This window comes from Ambystoma mexicanum, chromosome 5q (genome assembly GCF_040938575.1).
Source record: "Ambystoma mexicanum isolate Mex_15411 chromosome 5q, UKY_AmexF1_1, whole genome shotgun sequence".
Taxonomy (NCBI): Eukaryota; Metazoa; Chordata; class Amphibia; order Caudata; family Ambystomatidae; genus Ambystoma; species Ambystoma mexicanum.
The window spans coordinates 785964566-785982009 of record NC_090933.1 but is presented as its reverse complement, the minus strand read 5'-3'; the positions used below and the strand labels follow the sequence as shown (position 1 = coordinate 785982009).

General features: G+C 46.3%; 1 protein-coding gene across 1 annotated transcript in view; it reads left to right on the top strand.

The window, feature by feature from the left end:
- Positions 1-17444, top strand: part of ZFAND1 (zinc finger AN1-type containing 1) — a 398662-nt gene that overhangs the window by 92455 nt on the left and 288763 nt on the right. The window lies entirely within an intron of this gene.

The window sequence follows — 17444 nt, the reverse complement described above, 5'->3', positions numbered from 1 at the left end:
TGATGGAGGGAATTTAGCTTTGTATAGCGATTCCAGGTCACGAGTAACATTGATGCCCAGGTATCGGAGTGTGGAGAGGCTGACCTTTACTCCTAGGGGAGCAAAGCGTTCCGCCGCGGAATCCAGAATCTCTACTTTTATCAATTGGGAGGAGGATAGACTTCCCGGTGTTGATTTTCAGGCCGGCCAGTTCGCCATATTCTTCAAATTATGCTGATCGTAGCCGGGACAGAATTTAGGGGATCAGTTAAATGTACTAAGATATCGTCAGCGTAGAGGCCTAGTTTATATTCACGTTCTCCCACTGTGATTCCCTTAACTCTACCATCTTGTCTTAATTTTTGCGCTAACGGCTCAAGGGACAGCACAAATAATATCGCTGACAGTGGGCAGCCCTGCCTTGTTCCCCTTTCCAAGGGAAACCATCGTGAATAGCCTCCGTTTACTGTCACTGATGTTGTGGGAGAGGTGTACAGTGCTTTAATGGCGCGGCGGAGCTTCGGCCCCAACCCATTCCAAACTAATACCCTTTCTAGGAAGTCCCATGACACCCTATCGAAGGCCTTTTCGGCATCTAGTGACAGAAGGGACGGATCCCCTCCCATTCCCTGTGCTTCATGGATTAAATGAAGTGTTTTCCTCATGGTATCCGCGCCCTGTCTCCCAATAACGAAGCCAACTTGATCTGAGTGTATTAGACGTGGTAAGTGCGTTTCAAGCCGGGCCGCACTGACTCTGGCATATATTTTAGCATCAATGTTAAGAAGAGAGAGAGGGCGATAAGAGCTACAGTATTTGGGGTCTCTACCTTCCTTCGGAATGGGGCGATAAGAGCTACAGTATTTGGGGTCTCTACCTTCCTTCGGAATGACAGCGAGAAGGGCCTGGGAGAAGGACGGGGAGGCTTGGCCTGTGTCAAAGATGTGGTTGAACAGGGATGCAAGGAAGGGGGCGATGAATGTGGAGAATGTCTTATAAAAACCAGGCGTGAAACCATTGTCTCCCGGGGCCTTTCCCGTCTTTAGGAGTTTTATGGCTTCTGTAACTTCTTCTTCTGAGAGTGGTGTATCTAAGGATTCGGCCTCCATGAATGTGAGTGTGGGGATCTTCACCTCTTTAAGATATGTCAATACTTCCTAAGGGGGGGGGGGTCACATGTATATAAGTCTTCATAAAAGAAGGCAAATGCTTTTTGTATACCATCGGGAGATGTTACTATCGTATCTGTGAGGGTGCCACCTGTCCTCTCGATGAGGTCAACCCATCTTTCTGCCTTCTGTGCTCGGAGACGAGCCGCCAGGAGGGCGTCTGCTTTGTCGCCCTTTTCATAGTATTTTTGTTTGAGGTATTGTAGGGTTTGAGCTGTTTTGCCCACGAGAAGTATTTTCAGCTCCTCTCTGAGCTGTCTGGCTTCCGCAATATACTTGGGTCTCTCACATGGGGAGGACTGTGCCAGTTTTTGGGATGTAGAGAGCTTCTCCCTAATATTCTTTTCTATCAGGGCGCGTTCTCTTTTTTTTTTTTTTTTTTGGGCCCCTTCCAAAATGAGCACTCCCCTCCAGGTGGCCTTGGCTGCCTCCCATACGGATATCTTCCCAACCTCTCCTGTGTCATTGGTAACAAAGAATTGCTCGATCTCGGTTTCAAGAGTTTCTTTGAAAACCGAGTCAGGCCATAAAGAGTCGTTACATATCCATTAGTGTTCCGTGGGGCCAGGTCGTTCCAGCATATGTCCACCGTAACCATATCGTGATCCGACCACGCGGCGGGGTGTATATTCGCTGCGCGAAGTATGCGCAGGAAGCCATCAGAGCGGAAGATGTAATTGATAATGCGTGAGCGTGTCATGGGGGAGGGGGTGGAAAGTGAAGCCTCTGTCCGCTGGATGCAAATGGCGCCAACTGTCAGTGAGGCCATATAGGTCAAGGGTTAGTTTGATTACAGCTTCATCTTGGGAGGTGGGTGGGTAATGTGTATACTCGCCAAATCCACCTGATTGCCTATCTTGCTGGCATGACTATCATGTTTCAAGCTGAAGACTGCCTCCCGTCCACGTCGAGTCCATGGTCTCTCCATTCTGCAGAGTCTGATCAACTGGGAAAAGTCAGTCTGGTCTCATTGCACTTGTTGGAATTTCTTTCTATGATCCCATATAAACACCACTTCACGGACCTTGCAGCTTCTGTTCAGAAAGTGTCACAAAATGAAGAGGATGCTACATTTCACCCTCAGTAAGGACGTGGTATCTCCAAATCGTGACCAGAATTGTGAGCCTTTTGACTACTTCCATCGAAGAGATATTTGCAAGATCTCTGCTCTGCAGGGCCCTCCAGTGGCTCGAGATAAGATGCTTATGCAGAGCTCTCTTATGCTGATTTGATTCTCCTAGATCAGAAGGCCCCAATTGAATTGCTAAAGTTGTATGACCACATGGCTCTGCTCCAGGCCTTTTTATAGAGTCATATGCAAGCAGGTAGGAGGAGCAGATAATTCTGCGAGCTTGCTACTGGAGACAAATGCTTGACCTCTACATCAACTGACTGGAACTCCTAGCTGACCTTTTTGCATTTAGGACCCTGAATGGTGACTGGGAGGATGGCCCCTCAAGATGGACAATGTTTCTGAGGTCAAACATACATATCAACCACCTCAGGATCATGGAGGCATGGTTGATGGCAGAATTGGCAAAATATTTCGGACATTTTCTGCAACAGAAACTGCCAATGACTGACAAATACCTGCCAGTTCTTTCCAAAGTGGCAGCACACTGGAATTCCCATTACCTCAGAGACGTCCGCAACTGGAGTTTGCACCATGGTGCCTTGAATTTTGCAGGACAAGTGGGGTCCTTTCCACTCCAATTTGTTTGTCTACAGGCTCAGTGCTGTATCACCAGGCTTCTTCAGCTGAGGCCAGAGGGCGAAGAGGAAAGGCCTTTTTCTGGTACTGGCTGGTGACCATCCTCTGGATGTCACAAGTTTGGTTTCCAGTTCTTCTGGCACTTTCTTCTCCAATCTCACTTTCCTGGAATGTGGTTATCCTATCGATTCCCCTGGATGATCTTCACCCGATGATATAGAACTAGTCAGTTGGTGGGCTTTGGGGCTTGCTGGGCGAGCCCATGCTTTTAGCCATCAGCCCATTTCCTCGGCTGCTTCCATGGCATAGCCCTATGAGGACACTTGGGCAATCCAGAGTAGCTGGCGTACAGAACTGGGTGCTAATCACGATTCATCTACTGTGGTGACAATGGGTAGTTTCCTGGTGGACCTGGCAGAGCAAGGCGGGCTTTTCTGGATGATCACAGTGTATAGGCCCATTGGTTTGTCTGCTAACAGGTGAGACATGCATTACTTACCGTAAAAGCATTTCTGATGATTGTATCTGCTTAGATTCACATGCTGTGCATAAGGTCTGACATCCAGTGGTTTCGGTCCCCGAAAGACAAGATGTAATACTCCGCGGTTACTACTGGATGTCGGACCATATGCACAGCATGTGATTCTAAGCAGATTAACAAGCATCAGAATATATTTTAGAGTTCCTACATCTTGTAGCTATACTTCGAGTGGGACGCCAGCATAGTTGTCACATGTCAACTTGGGATCTTATCCGGCTAGTAAGAGCTCTGACATCAAGGGGCCTCACTCCCAGCTCTCAGCTCAGAGAGAGGGTCTTGTGCTCTTCTTACGTGATGGAAAGCTATCAGCCACTTGACCGGAACGCAGAGGACATCTCCCCTGACCAGTACAGGGCCAATATTTAAATTTTTTTACAAGGATTTAGAGTATGTGGAATCCAAAGTGTATTCCCTTCCCAACTCACAGTCACAGCAATATCAATGTACAACCCTCAAACCTGATAGCGTACTCCAGGGTTCTGCAACACTTCCACAATAATTCTTGTTGCTCCTAATGCACACATAGGATAGAGAGTGACAAAACAGACACAGTTCAAGGGGAGGCAAGAATGCATCAAAAAACATAGTGCTTTTTATTAGCATTTACTTTACCAACGTATCCCAGAAACGAGAACGACCAATGTTGTGTAAAAGAAGTATTTTCTTTGCCTGTATAAACCCTCATTTCATTCTTGCTACATCAATACATTGTTCCAACATATACAACATATTTGTTATCTTCAAATAACCTCAATTTCTCTTGCTAATTGCACATATAATTCAAACACATTTGTCTGGTAGGTAATGTAATTAAATCAATTTACATCAATTCTAACACATGTCCAACACATAAAGCCCTGTCCAGCCTCATCCTTTCTCTTAAGAAATAGGCGCAACACCTCTAAAGACATAACCACAGTGGTCCGTTTATATATAGTCTGGAGCAGTATTGAAGTGGCATAACTTTTCTAAAGGCATATCCCTATGCTCAACCTTCTAAAGCAATACAGTGTATGGCAGACAAAACTATTCTAAATCCAACCAAATCAATAAAACAATCTTTTGCATTTCTATAAATGACCATCCTCCATGCAAAGCACACAACACTGCATCAAAATACCATACACCAGAATTACACACTATTCAGGCAAGCTATAACCTATTGCATCCATTGGCATAGCCTTCAGCAGCACCAACATCAGCTGCCAGCTCTGGTGTGTGGGCTTGCAACATATTTATAGGGTCTTTGTCTTGGAAACCCCCTTACCATAGAATGAGAATGCTGTCACGTGGTGGACAGATCCCTAACTTGCACTTTTTATTTATTGTGTGTTTCGACTTTTCACATTAAATTACAAATCTAAAAAATCAAATTATAACACAATTAAATAAAATCTCATTTACATCCACATTTCAGCAAATTTAATTATTTACAATTTAATAAAAACCCAGTTCATTCAATAGTCTATGTTTCCAAAGTGAGAAATGTTTTGTGGCCAGCTGACAGTCTCCTCCAGAAATCCTCAGGATTTATCCATTCTGTTTTATCTACAAAATGTGAGAAATACTTTACTCTCAAAATCTTAGTAGCCCAAAATTCTGTTATTATATGTCTCAAATTCTGGGTTTGCATTTCACCACAGAGGTTGCAATTCCCATCCTGGTATTGCTGTTTATTATGGATTTGCAAGATTTCTCTTGTTGGTACTAAATTAAGTCGATAATCTCAAGAATTCCGATCTCCAGCTTGAATTTGGAAAACTTTGCAGATAGGATGGTACAGTACCTCTTGTTTTATCCATAATGGGAAATGATTTGAAGATCTCCAATTTGCTGGTCTCGGCTCTAGTTAGTATTCCGATCCATTGTCATTAGAGCCTATTTGACTTTATTAGGGTTCTCTATCAAATCGACCTCTGATTGGTAACAAGTAACCTTACTGTTTCCTTGCTTCAGAAGAACTCCCACATCCTCGTATAGTGAGTTCCTCCGAGGATCCTGTATTAGTCTGTAAAGTGAGACTACCTTCCAGTCTAAGTATGCTCTTAATGATTGTAAATGCAGCTTATATCGTAGTCAGGCGATTGGTAGACACAGTGGGAGATTTAACAGCTTCTTGCATAATTGCATTAAATTCTCGACCAGTTAACCTTCCAGGCAAGAGGCTCAATGTCCATACCGTATCGAATATGAGGTATAACTTTCCCCTTCTAAAACGTTCTCATCGGGAGCAAAGAGAATCTGCAGAAAGAATATAAAATCTTTTTTCATTTGGCACATGAGTACTAGTTTGTCTTCTATATTCAAATCAGTAGCTCTTTTGTCTGTTTGGATCTTAATCTAAAGCCCTGATTTAAAACATCCCTTGTCACTGGTACTATTTGGTCACTTAACATCCACCTAAACCGTGGTACCCTTTTTAGAGGATTGCAAAAGGCTATGATATTTGATTTGCTGCCAGTATACCTCTAAATACTAACAACAGGACTTGAGCCCAGACCACAGCATCACTCTTGACAGTCTGATTGGTTAACCCATTGGGTCCTGCTGCCCTTGAGCAGGAAGCCTTGATTATGAGATCTTCTATGAGTTCTTGAGCTAGATTTAGTTGCCATGATACATCACTTATTGGCTCCATGTAAGACTCCTTGAGCATATTCCCAAAATAATTATGCCATGCAATCTCTGACACAACATTGCTTTGAAGATAGCCTTGAGAGGACTGTTATTGGTTAATCATAGACCAGAAATGTCTAGAATTCCCTGAACCGATCGCCTTTAACATCTGACCACCACGAGTATTGCGCAAATATTTGTGACTCCTAGACCAGTTCTTGTAGTTGTTACACAATACCTAAGAGCCCGAATTGATTTTCTTAATTGTTTTTTCCATGAGAGTGTCTCCTCGTGAAAGGAATGCTTATGACCACAAATTCTTTGTCTGTCTTTTACTGTCGGACGATCTAAGTCCCACAAAAATTCTACAAAATGTGTTGGAGCACAGTACCTTTTCAAGTCAGATTCTGCGCTTAGGCTTGTTACATTCAGTTTTTTATTAGTCCCCCCTGTGCTGAATTGTATTATTCTATTATTCCCAGGATTCACTGTGACAGCAGTATGAGTACCCCTCTCAGCTCCCTGTATTCCCAACTGAAAGGACGCTGTGAGCGGATCATGGTCACTGGACCTACCTCTCTTAATGTTTAATAAAATATATATTTATTACGTTTTATTAAGGTTACACAACAGAACCAAATCGTACAAAACCTGAACAACTTATCCCTCCGAATGTCCCCCTTCCTTCCCCTGCATCCTCCCTTCCCACCCCTAACTTTTTCCACCCCCAGATCCCCTGGTTCCATAGTCCCGTTTTCACATCCCTCAGTGTCCGTGAGTTGTTGCAGACCGTTAATTGTTGGCCTTTGCCCTCCTCCTTCTCCCCAATGTTCAATTTGCATGTGAGCCCGCTCACGTGGGTTTCAAGTCTTGCATGGATGCCAGTTCATTTAACAGTTGACCACAGTCCAACGCCAGAGCATTCTCCCCCTCTGGGTCTCTGTGTTTGTTCAGGTAACCCACTTCGGCAAAACCCCACCTATGTACATCCTGAAGCCATTGCTCCAGCGATGGGCCCTTAGACCTTTTCCAGGCGATCGCTATTCGCCGTTTGGCTAGCCCCAGTAAAAATCTTGTGATTTTATTTTGTGTTTTATATTTCTCTGCCCCTGGTAACAAACCCCACAGACGCACCTCATACGTGATTTCATACCTGCTCCCCAATAAAGTGTTCAGCTGCTCCTGCACACCTCTCCAATACTTCACGACGATCGGACATTCCCCAACTATGTGCCTTAGACACGCATGATCCCTTCTGCATCCCAGGCAAGCGTGAGATGATTGATTGATTTATGGAGTGCAATCTTCAAGTACACCGTATCCAAATAGTAAAACTGGGTTAGTTGGAAATGTTCATTCTTGGACGTTTTTTTGACCTCTTCACACATTTTGCCAATTTTTCCTCTGTAATGGGGACTCCTGAATCCCTTTCCCATTTTTCCTTGACCGCCTGGCCCTTATCCTGTCTTGTTGCTTGCAGTGCCCCATACACCCGGGATACCCTCTTGCCCCCCTCTCCTAGCTCCAGTAGTGTTTGCATAAGTGGGCTCCCCTCTGGTTCTTTTCGGATGCTTTCCCATATTTCTGCCATTTGCTTCACCACCCTTCCATATGTAAGGAAGTGACCCCTTGCCACCCCATATGATTGTTTCCATTCCTCGACCGTTAGTAATGTACCCCCTACGAAAAGTCCCCTAGTGAGGTGCATTGTCGTTCTCTTAAGGTTCCGAGCCCTATGTTCCGCAGCGCTGCCCTAATGGTGGCGTCGAAGCCCACTAGTAGGTCCCAGCAATTTCTTCCAGATTACCCGTACCACCCAAAAAGCCTTAGTATCCCCTATGCCCCCTATGGGTCCTTCTAGTAGTTCCACACCCTGTCTCTCTTTTGTGAGTCCTCCTAGTATCCCGTCCCCAGACCTCCCGAGTCCACTTGCCAATATACTACCCCCTGTAACTGTGCTGCCATGTAATATAGTTCAAAATCAGGCATGTTAAACCCTCCCTCTTCCCGTCTCGGTCGCAGCTTTTGCATGGCCACCCGACTCCATCCGACTCCATCCCATGTTCCACAGCAGTTCCCCCAACGCCTTGTCCAGCATCTGAGAGAACACCTTTTTGATGACATATGGGATGTTTGCAAAGTAATATAAGAGCCATTTTGCAAATAGCTATTCTCCCCATCAACGAGAGGGGCAGCTTCTTCCGGAATTGTAAGGCCTCCCCAATACGCGAGAGGGCCCGTCCTGTGTTGTACATGAATGTCTCCTCCATCTCGTGGAAGACCTGGATCCCCAAGTACATAAAGGATTCTCCCTCCCACTGGAGACACCAGTCTGGTAGCGCATCTCTCCCCCGTGTTCTCAGCGCTACCAATGGGAAAAGTAGCGATTTTTCTCATCTCAGTTAACCTGATAACCCCACAGTTTGCAGAAGTTGTCTAGCACCTCCAATATTATAGGCATATTGGCAAGAGGATTGTCCACATATAACAGAATATAATCTGCATGAAGGGAGATAATGATGCATCCCTCCAGCCCATATGCCCACCTTCGGGATGTAAGATCTGAAATATTTTGCCAACGGTTCTAACGCTAAGGCGAACAGTGTATAGGTGAGACCGGGCAACCCAGCCGTGTCCCTCTACCTAATGCCCATCCTTGAGATACCCAGTTCCCTGTTTTCACTCTAGCTGTGGGTTTGTGATACAACAGGCATAGCCACTTCAAGAACCCATCTCGCAACCCTCCAGTACCCTTAACAACCATGGCCACTCCAGTGAGTCAAATGCATTGACTGCGTCCAGCGCTGCCAGCACCATTTCCCTCTGTGAGTCCTTGACTAGATACATTACGTGGTGTAACCTACTTAGATTCATGCCTGTTTCCCACCCCCCTATGAATCCACACTGGTCCGGGGGCATCAGAGCTGGAGCTACCCTTGCCAACCTGGATGCCAGCACTTTTCCCAGGATCCTAGCATTCACAATTTAGTAAGGCGATGGGCCTATATGATGTACATTTGGCTGGGTCCTTATCCTTCTTCAGCAGTACTGTGATCACTGCCTCCCTCATGGATTCCGGTAGCTCCCACTTTTGGAGTGTATTGTCATAAACCCATTTCAGTTGGGGGCCAGGATGTCAGCAGATTTCCTATAAAGTTCCACTGGGAGCCTGTCGCTCCCCGGGGCCTTATTAGCCTGCATCGACTTTGTTGCACCATGTACCACCCTTCTTCTGTTGGTGTCTCTATCGCTTACCTTGCCTCGCCCTCTAATCTGGGCAGCCGTATCAGATACAGCAGATCCAAGGCTTCTAAGTCCGAATAGGTACCATCCGTTTCGTACAATTGCATATAATATTCCAGGAATACCTAATTTATTTCCTGTTGTGTGACCACCAGTTTTCCCGCCGGGTCTTGCAGTTGTGTAATCATTCTCCCTGGGTGTTCCTGCCATATCAGCCATGCCAGAAGCTGACCCGCCTTGTCACCTTCCCCATTTATGCACTCAGTGTAACTTCTCCGGTCAAACTGCGCCAGGCAGTCTTGGACCTCCCTGTGTGCCGACATCTTTTCAGCCAGCAGGTCGCCTCTAGTTTCTGGATTTCCCCCTCTAAGTGCGTCATAGAGTTATTCGGAGTCCGCCTAACCCTCACCATTTGGGACATGCATACTCCCCTCCGGGTCGCTTTAAATGCTTCTCACTGTATTTCTACATCACTCACCAATCCCTCATTCAATTCAAAGAAAGAGGATATGGCCTCCCCCAGAGTTTGGGCATTAGCTACATCCTCCAGTAATCCCTGTCTCATCCTCCATATCGTGGTCCCCTGAGGTGTCCCCTTAGCCCCCAGTCTCGTCACTAATGGCGAGTGATCGGACAGGGTTCTGCCAGGTATTGTGGTGTAGCAAACCAGGGAAAGTGCTCCCTGCCTGTAAATAAGTAATCCAGTCTGAAGTATGAGCCATGAACCCCCGAGTGATACAAGTATCCCCTTTCCATTCCATGTGTTTCCCTCCACAGCTCCACCAGATCCAGTTCCCCCTGAATTCGGTGCAGCGCTGCTCGTGCCTGTGGTTTTGTGGTGCCCCCCTTCCCTGTTCTGTTCAGCTCTGGGTCTAGGACACAGTTGAAGTCGCCCCTCAGATATACCGTCCCGTACGTTGACCTTCTGTCAGTTTCACCACTGAGGGGGAAGTAGTTCCCATCATCTATGTTCGGGGCATACAAGTGTATCACATAGATTTCCTGCCCTTCCCACCAACCCATAATGGAAATTGTCCTCCCTTCCGTGTCTCCCACTGTTCGTTCCACCTGAATGGGGATCCCGGAGCTACCCATATCAGTACTCCTCTAGCGTTTGTCAAGTACGATGAGCCAAATACCTGTCCTTCCCACTTGGACTCCAACACTCTTAGGTCTGCCCGCTGCATGTGAGTTTCCTGCAACAGTGCCAACTGTATGGAGTGCCTCATTAAGTATTGGCGCACCTTCGCTCTCTTTCCCTTGTTGCCCAGTCCCCGCACATTCCACATGCCTATCATAAGGGGTTTGCGACTGTGCCTTTGAGTAAAGTATGTCTGCTTGAGGTTGCTCCCTCCCCTTTGACGCTTGTTGTGGCACCGGATACCCTGCCCCTTGCTCAATACAATCAACCCCGCCCAACATTAAACAACTCTTCCGCAAGTCCCCCCGACCCTTCCCTCAACCTATACCAACCGAGATCGGCCTCCATTTCACACCAGTTCTCAGTGTGATCAGAGGGATCCCGATGTCTGGGGTGGGCTGGATTATACCCACTCCAGCTGCAACACGTCATGCATAAGCACTGATTTTCTTCGCTGAACATCTCTCCTCTCCATACCCTTCGGTTTAGCCCTCCACGCTTTCATTTTCTTTTTCCCTTGGCTGTCGGTCAACAAGACCTCTGGGTGCTCTTGTCGGTGCCCTCCTGTCCAGCCAGTCACATGCTTCCTGTGGGGAAGTAAATAGGAAGGATTTGCCTCCCTCCATCACTCGCAGCTTTGCCAGAAAGATAGTAATGTACCACAGATTAAGTTCCCAAAGCCTTCTACGGGCCAAATCAAAGGACCGCCTCTGTCTTTGGACTTCCTGCGTGAAATCCAGAAAGATCAGGATTTTGGCATTCTCCGCCTCATTGTATCCAGCTTTTCGAGCCACCTGCTGTACTGTAACTCTAGCGAGATAATCCAACAATTTTGCCACTATGGTTCTGGGCTGTCCTCCTGGAGGTAGGGGTCTACCGGATACTCTGTGCACCGGTTCCACCGTGAACAATCATTCCAGCGTCAACAGTTTCCATAAGCCTTTGGTTCACAGAGATTCCAGGATCAGTTTCTCCACATACAGCTCAATACTTCCGGGACCCCTACCAGGTGGATGTTATTGCGATCGGATCGGCCTTAAAGTCCTTAGTTTTTGCCTCCAGTCCTTGTGTTGCCCCCACTAGGCCGTGCACTTGATTCTTGAGTATGGCCAGATCGTCCTCCACTGTGCTCAACCGCTGCTCCACCTCCGTCACCCATTCGCTGACTTTGTGTTGATCTGCCCACACCAGGGACACATCTGCTCCCACTTCCTGTATCTTTCCCTCCAAGGATGTCCTAGCATCCTGTATGGTTGCCACAAGTCCTTCTAGAGTGTCCCCCCCCCCTCATCTCCCCTACCGCGTAGGATGCCGCGGCATCTCCACCCATCAGTTTACTTGGCTTCTGCTTGGTGGCATTGTAGTTTTCCATTTTTTGCTGCCCCTTCACCATCTCTACTTTGAGATTCCTGGCTTATGGTCACCCCTCAAACTTCCGTCCTCGTGATATCCCAATGACAGTCTCTCGTTAGGCACTCCCTTGTTTGGTCTGGGTAGTGGCTTTATTCTGCACCGTCCATAGGGCTCCATCTAGGGAGGATCCCGGTGCCTTCTCTGGTTTTCCTCCTCTGGCCTGTTGCTTCTTTCCACTTCTGTCCCCCAAGTTAGTGGCCCTGTGACCTGTGATGCAATCCTGTGTTCAGTGTCTTGCCCCTATTGGGGTGGTTGTGGCCATTAGTTTCACAGAGTGCAGTCTGATTAGCACCCAACGTTTGCAGTGTCCTCCTGGCCCTGTTGTTAGATTAAATTGTTGCCACTCAGTAAGGCTGTAAATCCTGCTTTGCCCGTCTCGAAATTGTGGCCCTCTTATCAGGCCTCTGGTCCTTCTCGCACCATCAACGGGGGCACCAAGAACCCTTCATCTCGGCCCCAAGCAGTGATGTGAGTCTTTCCCTCTAGCGTTTTTTCTCCCACAGCTGCCCTGACCTGGTCTGGTGTCAGCCACTGCTCTTCATAGTGTCTACTGTATGTGTGTTAAGCTGTCCAGAGTATTTTCTCTACCTGGGGTGGTCCTTCGCTTCCCCTGTGTCACTCTGGTGGAGTCGGTTGTGCCCCAATTCTCCTCGCGCAGTGTCTGACTGTTGTGCTGCACTCAGCGGTCATGAGTCCATCCTCCGTTTCCACTCTTCCTTCAGGCTCGCTTCTGTCTGGCCTACTTCTCTCGGGTGGTCAACGTTATCTCCTCTCTCCAAGGGTTCACACCAATTCACCATTCCAGGTGATATGAAAATGTAGGGAGGGATTCGGCCACATGTCCGTACCTTCTCTGGGAGTTCACACTTGCAGCGTGCTCCTCGCCTTTTCCGATCCTCTCCCCACTGTCAATGTGGTCGCCAGTCCCTGGATTTATGTTGGCCTGGCTCCGTGTCGGCATTCCTCGATCTCCTCTCACTTTCCGGATAGCGGGGGTCCGCACTCCTCTGGATGGACGATACGTGTTGCCTGATGATTCAGTGGCTGCAGTTCGTTACTCCCCCAGGGTGCTCCCCCGCTGTTGTCTGGAGGGTGCAGCGCTTATTAGCTGGTGGCGCTGCTGGGCCGGTTGAGGGTCCGATGTTCAGGTGCCCCAGCCTGCAGTCTTGCTCCCTCAGTCAGTGCCACTCTGCTTTTCTGTTTGCTTGGTCAAAGAGCTGGAACCAGCCCTTCCTTTCGCCCGTTATTCAGTGCCTCGGGCTCTCTGGGTGTTCCAATCCACAAAGCGCTTTTTCTTGTGTTGTAGGGTGCTTTTTTTTACAGGATAAAGGCAGAATAGTGTGTGGTCTGGAGTGGGAGCTCAGTGTCACTGCTGCATCGGTTTCTTGCTGGCCACCCAGAACAGCTCTCTTATTGTTAAGTTCTCTCATTGACTAAACAAATCCTTTGTAGTAACCAAATAATCAATTAAAGACCCTGCAAGCCCATTCTTCCAAGTTATGGCTGGAGCCAGATCCCCACTGATATTACCATTTGCGAGCACTAAATTCCAGTCCGAAAAAAGTTCAACCATCTTTCACCATTTCTTCTCCCTGTGGGATTTTTGCCCTTAGTGCTTTGAGCTGTTAAACAGTGGGAATTTAAATCTTCTGCCAATAATTAACCTCCATGACCGTACACAGAATTCACCTCCAGAAGTAGAGTGGATAAAGATTCCAAGAACAGGGATGAACCGAAACATGCAGGATTCCAATAGAGATTAAGAATCACAATTGACTATATGGCATCCCCCACTCTAAAAGAAACCCTCACAGCCCAAATCCCTTGAACGTCTGATCTAATAAGATCTAAATATGCTATGAGCGAGTTATGAGCCATTATTAATAAGCCCCCTGAAGGCCATCCGCCATTAGGGCGAGTGGCTAATTGCTCTATTATCTTGCATCCATCTATCTTAAATCTGTCCTGTAACCAATTTTCTTGAAATAGGATCAAGTCATAGTTATGAAAAATATACTTGCTCAAAGCTTTATTCCTGAAGGTACTAGAGCCCCACGTGTTCCAGCTTCTAAAATTCACCTGTTCTTTCACTAAAGCATTTTTTCGCTAACATGGCATTTCTGAAAGACTTGTGTCAAGCTGTCCGGTAACAGACCAGATCTTTGTCTTAGTACCAGCCAAAGAGGTGTTTTCACTTACAGCATGAGTCACACCACCAACATTCATCGATCTATTACATTCACTCTCATTCCTGCAATTAGGTTGAACACTTGTTCTACATTAGTTGATCCCATTAGTGAGCCTTGCTGGTTGGTATTCTGTCAGGGAAGCGGAAACATTGATTCCCAACCTTCTAAATTCAGTAACCGCATTCAGCATAGCATTCTCTCCCAGCCAGGTTTTTAATCCAACTTCTACTACATGTGTGGATACATAAAATGGAAATCGAATATATTCAATATCATGAGTGGAAAACAAGAATGTCGGGTATATCCCTCACGATAGACAAGATAGCACTTTGGTTCAACACCCTTTGACCATCTCCTGTATTTAACGGTTTTAACCAAACTTTAGGTATAGCAAAAGGTTTGGAGATCTGGTCCCAGGCTCATCCGCTTGATTTATTTGAATTGAGCTATCTTGGTCTGTCACTGATCCTGAAATCCTCTCCGCATTTGATGTAGCGGAAATAGTTTCAGGCACGATCACCATCGGAGCATCCAAACCACTGACAGTTGTTAAAGGTGTCACAGTTAAATTCTTGATGGGCGGCTTCTCGATCAAAGGCTTTATGTTCAAACCGGCAGTGGCCAAATTCTTTTTTCCTCTGTAAAAGATGAGCTCCCACCGAATAGGTTGTGTTAGGACCATCTCTGTTTGAACACCCATACAAGATTTTAAAAATCGAGCATCTTCTGCTTAAATATCAGCTCTTTGAGTGAGAATGACCGAGATCTGCTCCTGCTTGCAGTCCGTTGTTTGTCTATCACACACATTAATCTGTTTGCCAAAAGTCTTAGCCTTGATTTTTGTACCACCGGGGCCTCCTCACAGATTTTCTTTAATACACACAAAAATGTCCTCTTGCCAGCTTTTTCTGTTCTCCGTGCACTTAGATTTTTAGTTTTCAATTTTACGGTTTGAGTACCCATTTCAACTGCTACCTCACCTCTTTTTACATTTCTTTGTCTTTCTCTGGTTTTTCTTTTTAGGTTGTTCAACGGTCGTAATCGTGATCGGAGGGAGAGCAGCTGAGTCAGGAGTTATAGATGGAAAACTCCTCATATCAGAGGGTACTCCAAGGAGGTCCTCGCTATGTCTTAAATCATTAGAGATTTGAGCCAATCTTATAAATTCTTCTAGGACCGATTGTAAGAGAGGAGTACCATCCAAACCGAGGTTTAATACATCGAACACTGATTGAGTTGTACACACTTCCAAAGCTTTGTCCTTTGGCTGATACATTTTTTTTTCTGTAATATCTCCTTTCATTGATTCAAAATGATTGTTAATATTGGAAAAATGATCGCGAAATTCGGTTAAGGTGACAGATTGTTCTCTAAATGATGGGTTCAAGCCATTTAGTGCATCCAAAAGAGTAGTATTTATTGCACTTTTTTTTTTTTTTTACATTTCCGTTTTATTAGTTTTGCAAAGGTAGAAGTTTGACAATCATTTACAGGCATTTTCCACCAACAAGTCAGATAAAAGAGTTTTCACAAAAAGAACAATCGTGCGTAAAGCATATAAAGTCTTTGGAGATCACATAAGTTTCTAAAAGCATCATCAAAACCAATTACCTTCACCCCGCCCCCCTTTTCACATAGTGCCGTCTGGAGAGCTAGAAGAGACCAATTGTTACATCTGAACCATTCTTATAGCTATGACATGGGGCACACGAGCACAATATAACCTATGAATTTGGCGTAGCAGACAACGTCGACCATTGAGTAGATTGTCTCTGAATGTAGTAACTCTTTGCACACATTCTTTTCATGTAACATATTTAGCACGAAATTCAGACCATGCGTTCTCAACTGTGGTGCGATCCCCATGTAGGGCTGCAGTCAGGCTGTCCATTCTATATATGTTCAGGGCAACACCCAGCCATTCAGTTTTGCTAGGGAGCGTGGCTCTCTTCCATACCATGGTGAGACAGGCTCTTGCGGCCATCAATAGACCTTGTATCATTTTGGGTGCCTTCATGATCGTGTCGTCCGTCTCAACCAGGCCAAACAGAATCAACAGTGGTTGTTTCTCCCTTTGATCATCATCTAATTCCCTGATCCAACTGAGACCCTCTGACCAGTAGGCTTGGACCACTGTACATCCCCATCACATGTGCCAAGAGTCGGCCCGCTTCCCGCAACCCCTCCAGCAGTATGGGCTTACCCCTTGGTAAATTTTGGCAAGCCGGATTGGGTCATACAGCCATCTATACATCAACTTGACGTTGTGTAGTTTGTATTGGCAAGATATAGATGATTTCGCCGTTCATCTACATATTTGTAGCCATAGTTTTTGTGAGATCTGTCTGCCCATATCCGCCTCCCATCTGTCCTTGAGTGTGAGGGATGGTGTAATATCGACCTCAATCAATGCCAAGTACATTGCACTTATTAAGCCTCTAGAGCTCGTGCATGTGTTAAGAATTATTTCAAACAGGGTGAAGTCCCTTTGTAACTGGTCTTTCCATATCGCCCTTGTCATCACCCCTTTGAGTCTCAGGTATAGGAAAACCGAAAGCGGGCCTATACCGAGGGCCTCCTGAAGCTCCTGAATAGTGATAAAAGGTGCCATTTCTCCAGAGTTGACCCGCCCTTTCTAATCCCGCATCGTACAAGGTCTCAAAGCTCCCTGGGTCCGGGATTGCATCTCGGATCCCTGGTGACCAAAGGTGTCCCAGTGGAGAGGGCCCGGTCATAACTCCCACCATTTTCTTGCCTGGCTTCCATATTGCCCATATTGTACCAATAATGGGGTGAGTTTTGACACTATTATGTAGTTGGGGCCCCGGAACCCATAGCCATTCACCCAAGATAAAAGGACGGAGATGATAGTTGTCCAGGGCTATCCATTGTGGTTCTGACTGCTGCCTGACGTGCGGAACGAGGACACGTAGTTGGGCTGCTCTATAATATGTTTCTATGTCTGGGAGGCCTACCCCTGCATTGTCCTTTCGGAGCTGGAGCAAAGATCTGGGGACTCTAGGCTTTTGACTTTGCCACAGGAAGGTTAAAAGAGACTTTCTGGAATCCGTGAAATATTCTTGGGGCATTTTGATGGGAAGCATTTGGAACAGGTAGAGTATTTTAGGGAGAATCACCATTTTTATTGCATTTAAACGGCCCATCCAAGAGATGGTAAGCTTGGACCACCTTTGGATATCCTTTTGAAGGGCATGTGATGATGGAGGGAATTTAGCTTTGTATAGCGATTCCAGGTCACGAGTAACATTGATGCCCAGGTATCGGAGTGTGGAGAGGCTGACCTTTACTCCTAGGGGAGCAAAGCGTTCCGCCGCGGAATCCAGAATCTCTACTTTTATCAATTGGGAGGAGGATAGACTTCCCGGTGTTGATTTTCAGGCCGGCCAGTTCGCCATATTCTTCAAATTATGCTGATCGTAGC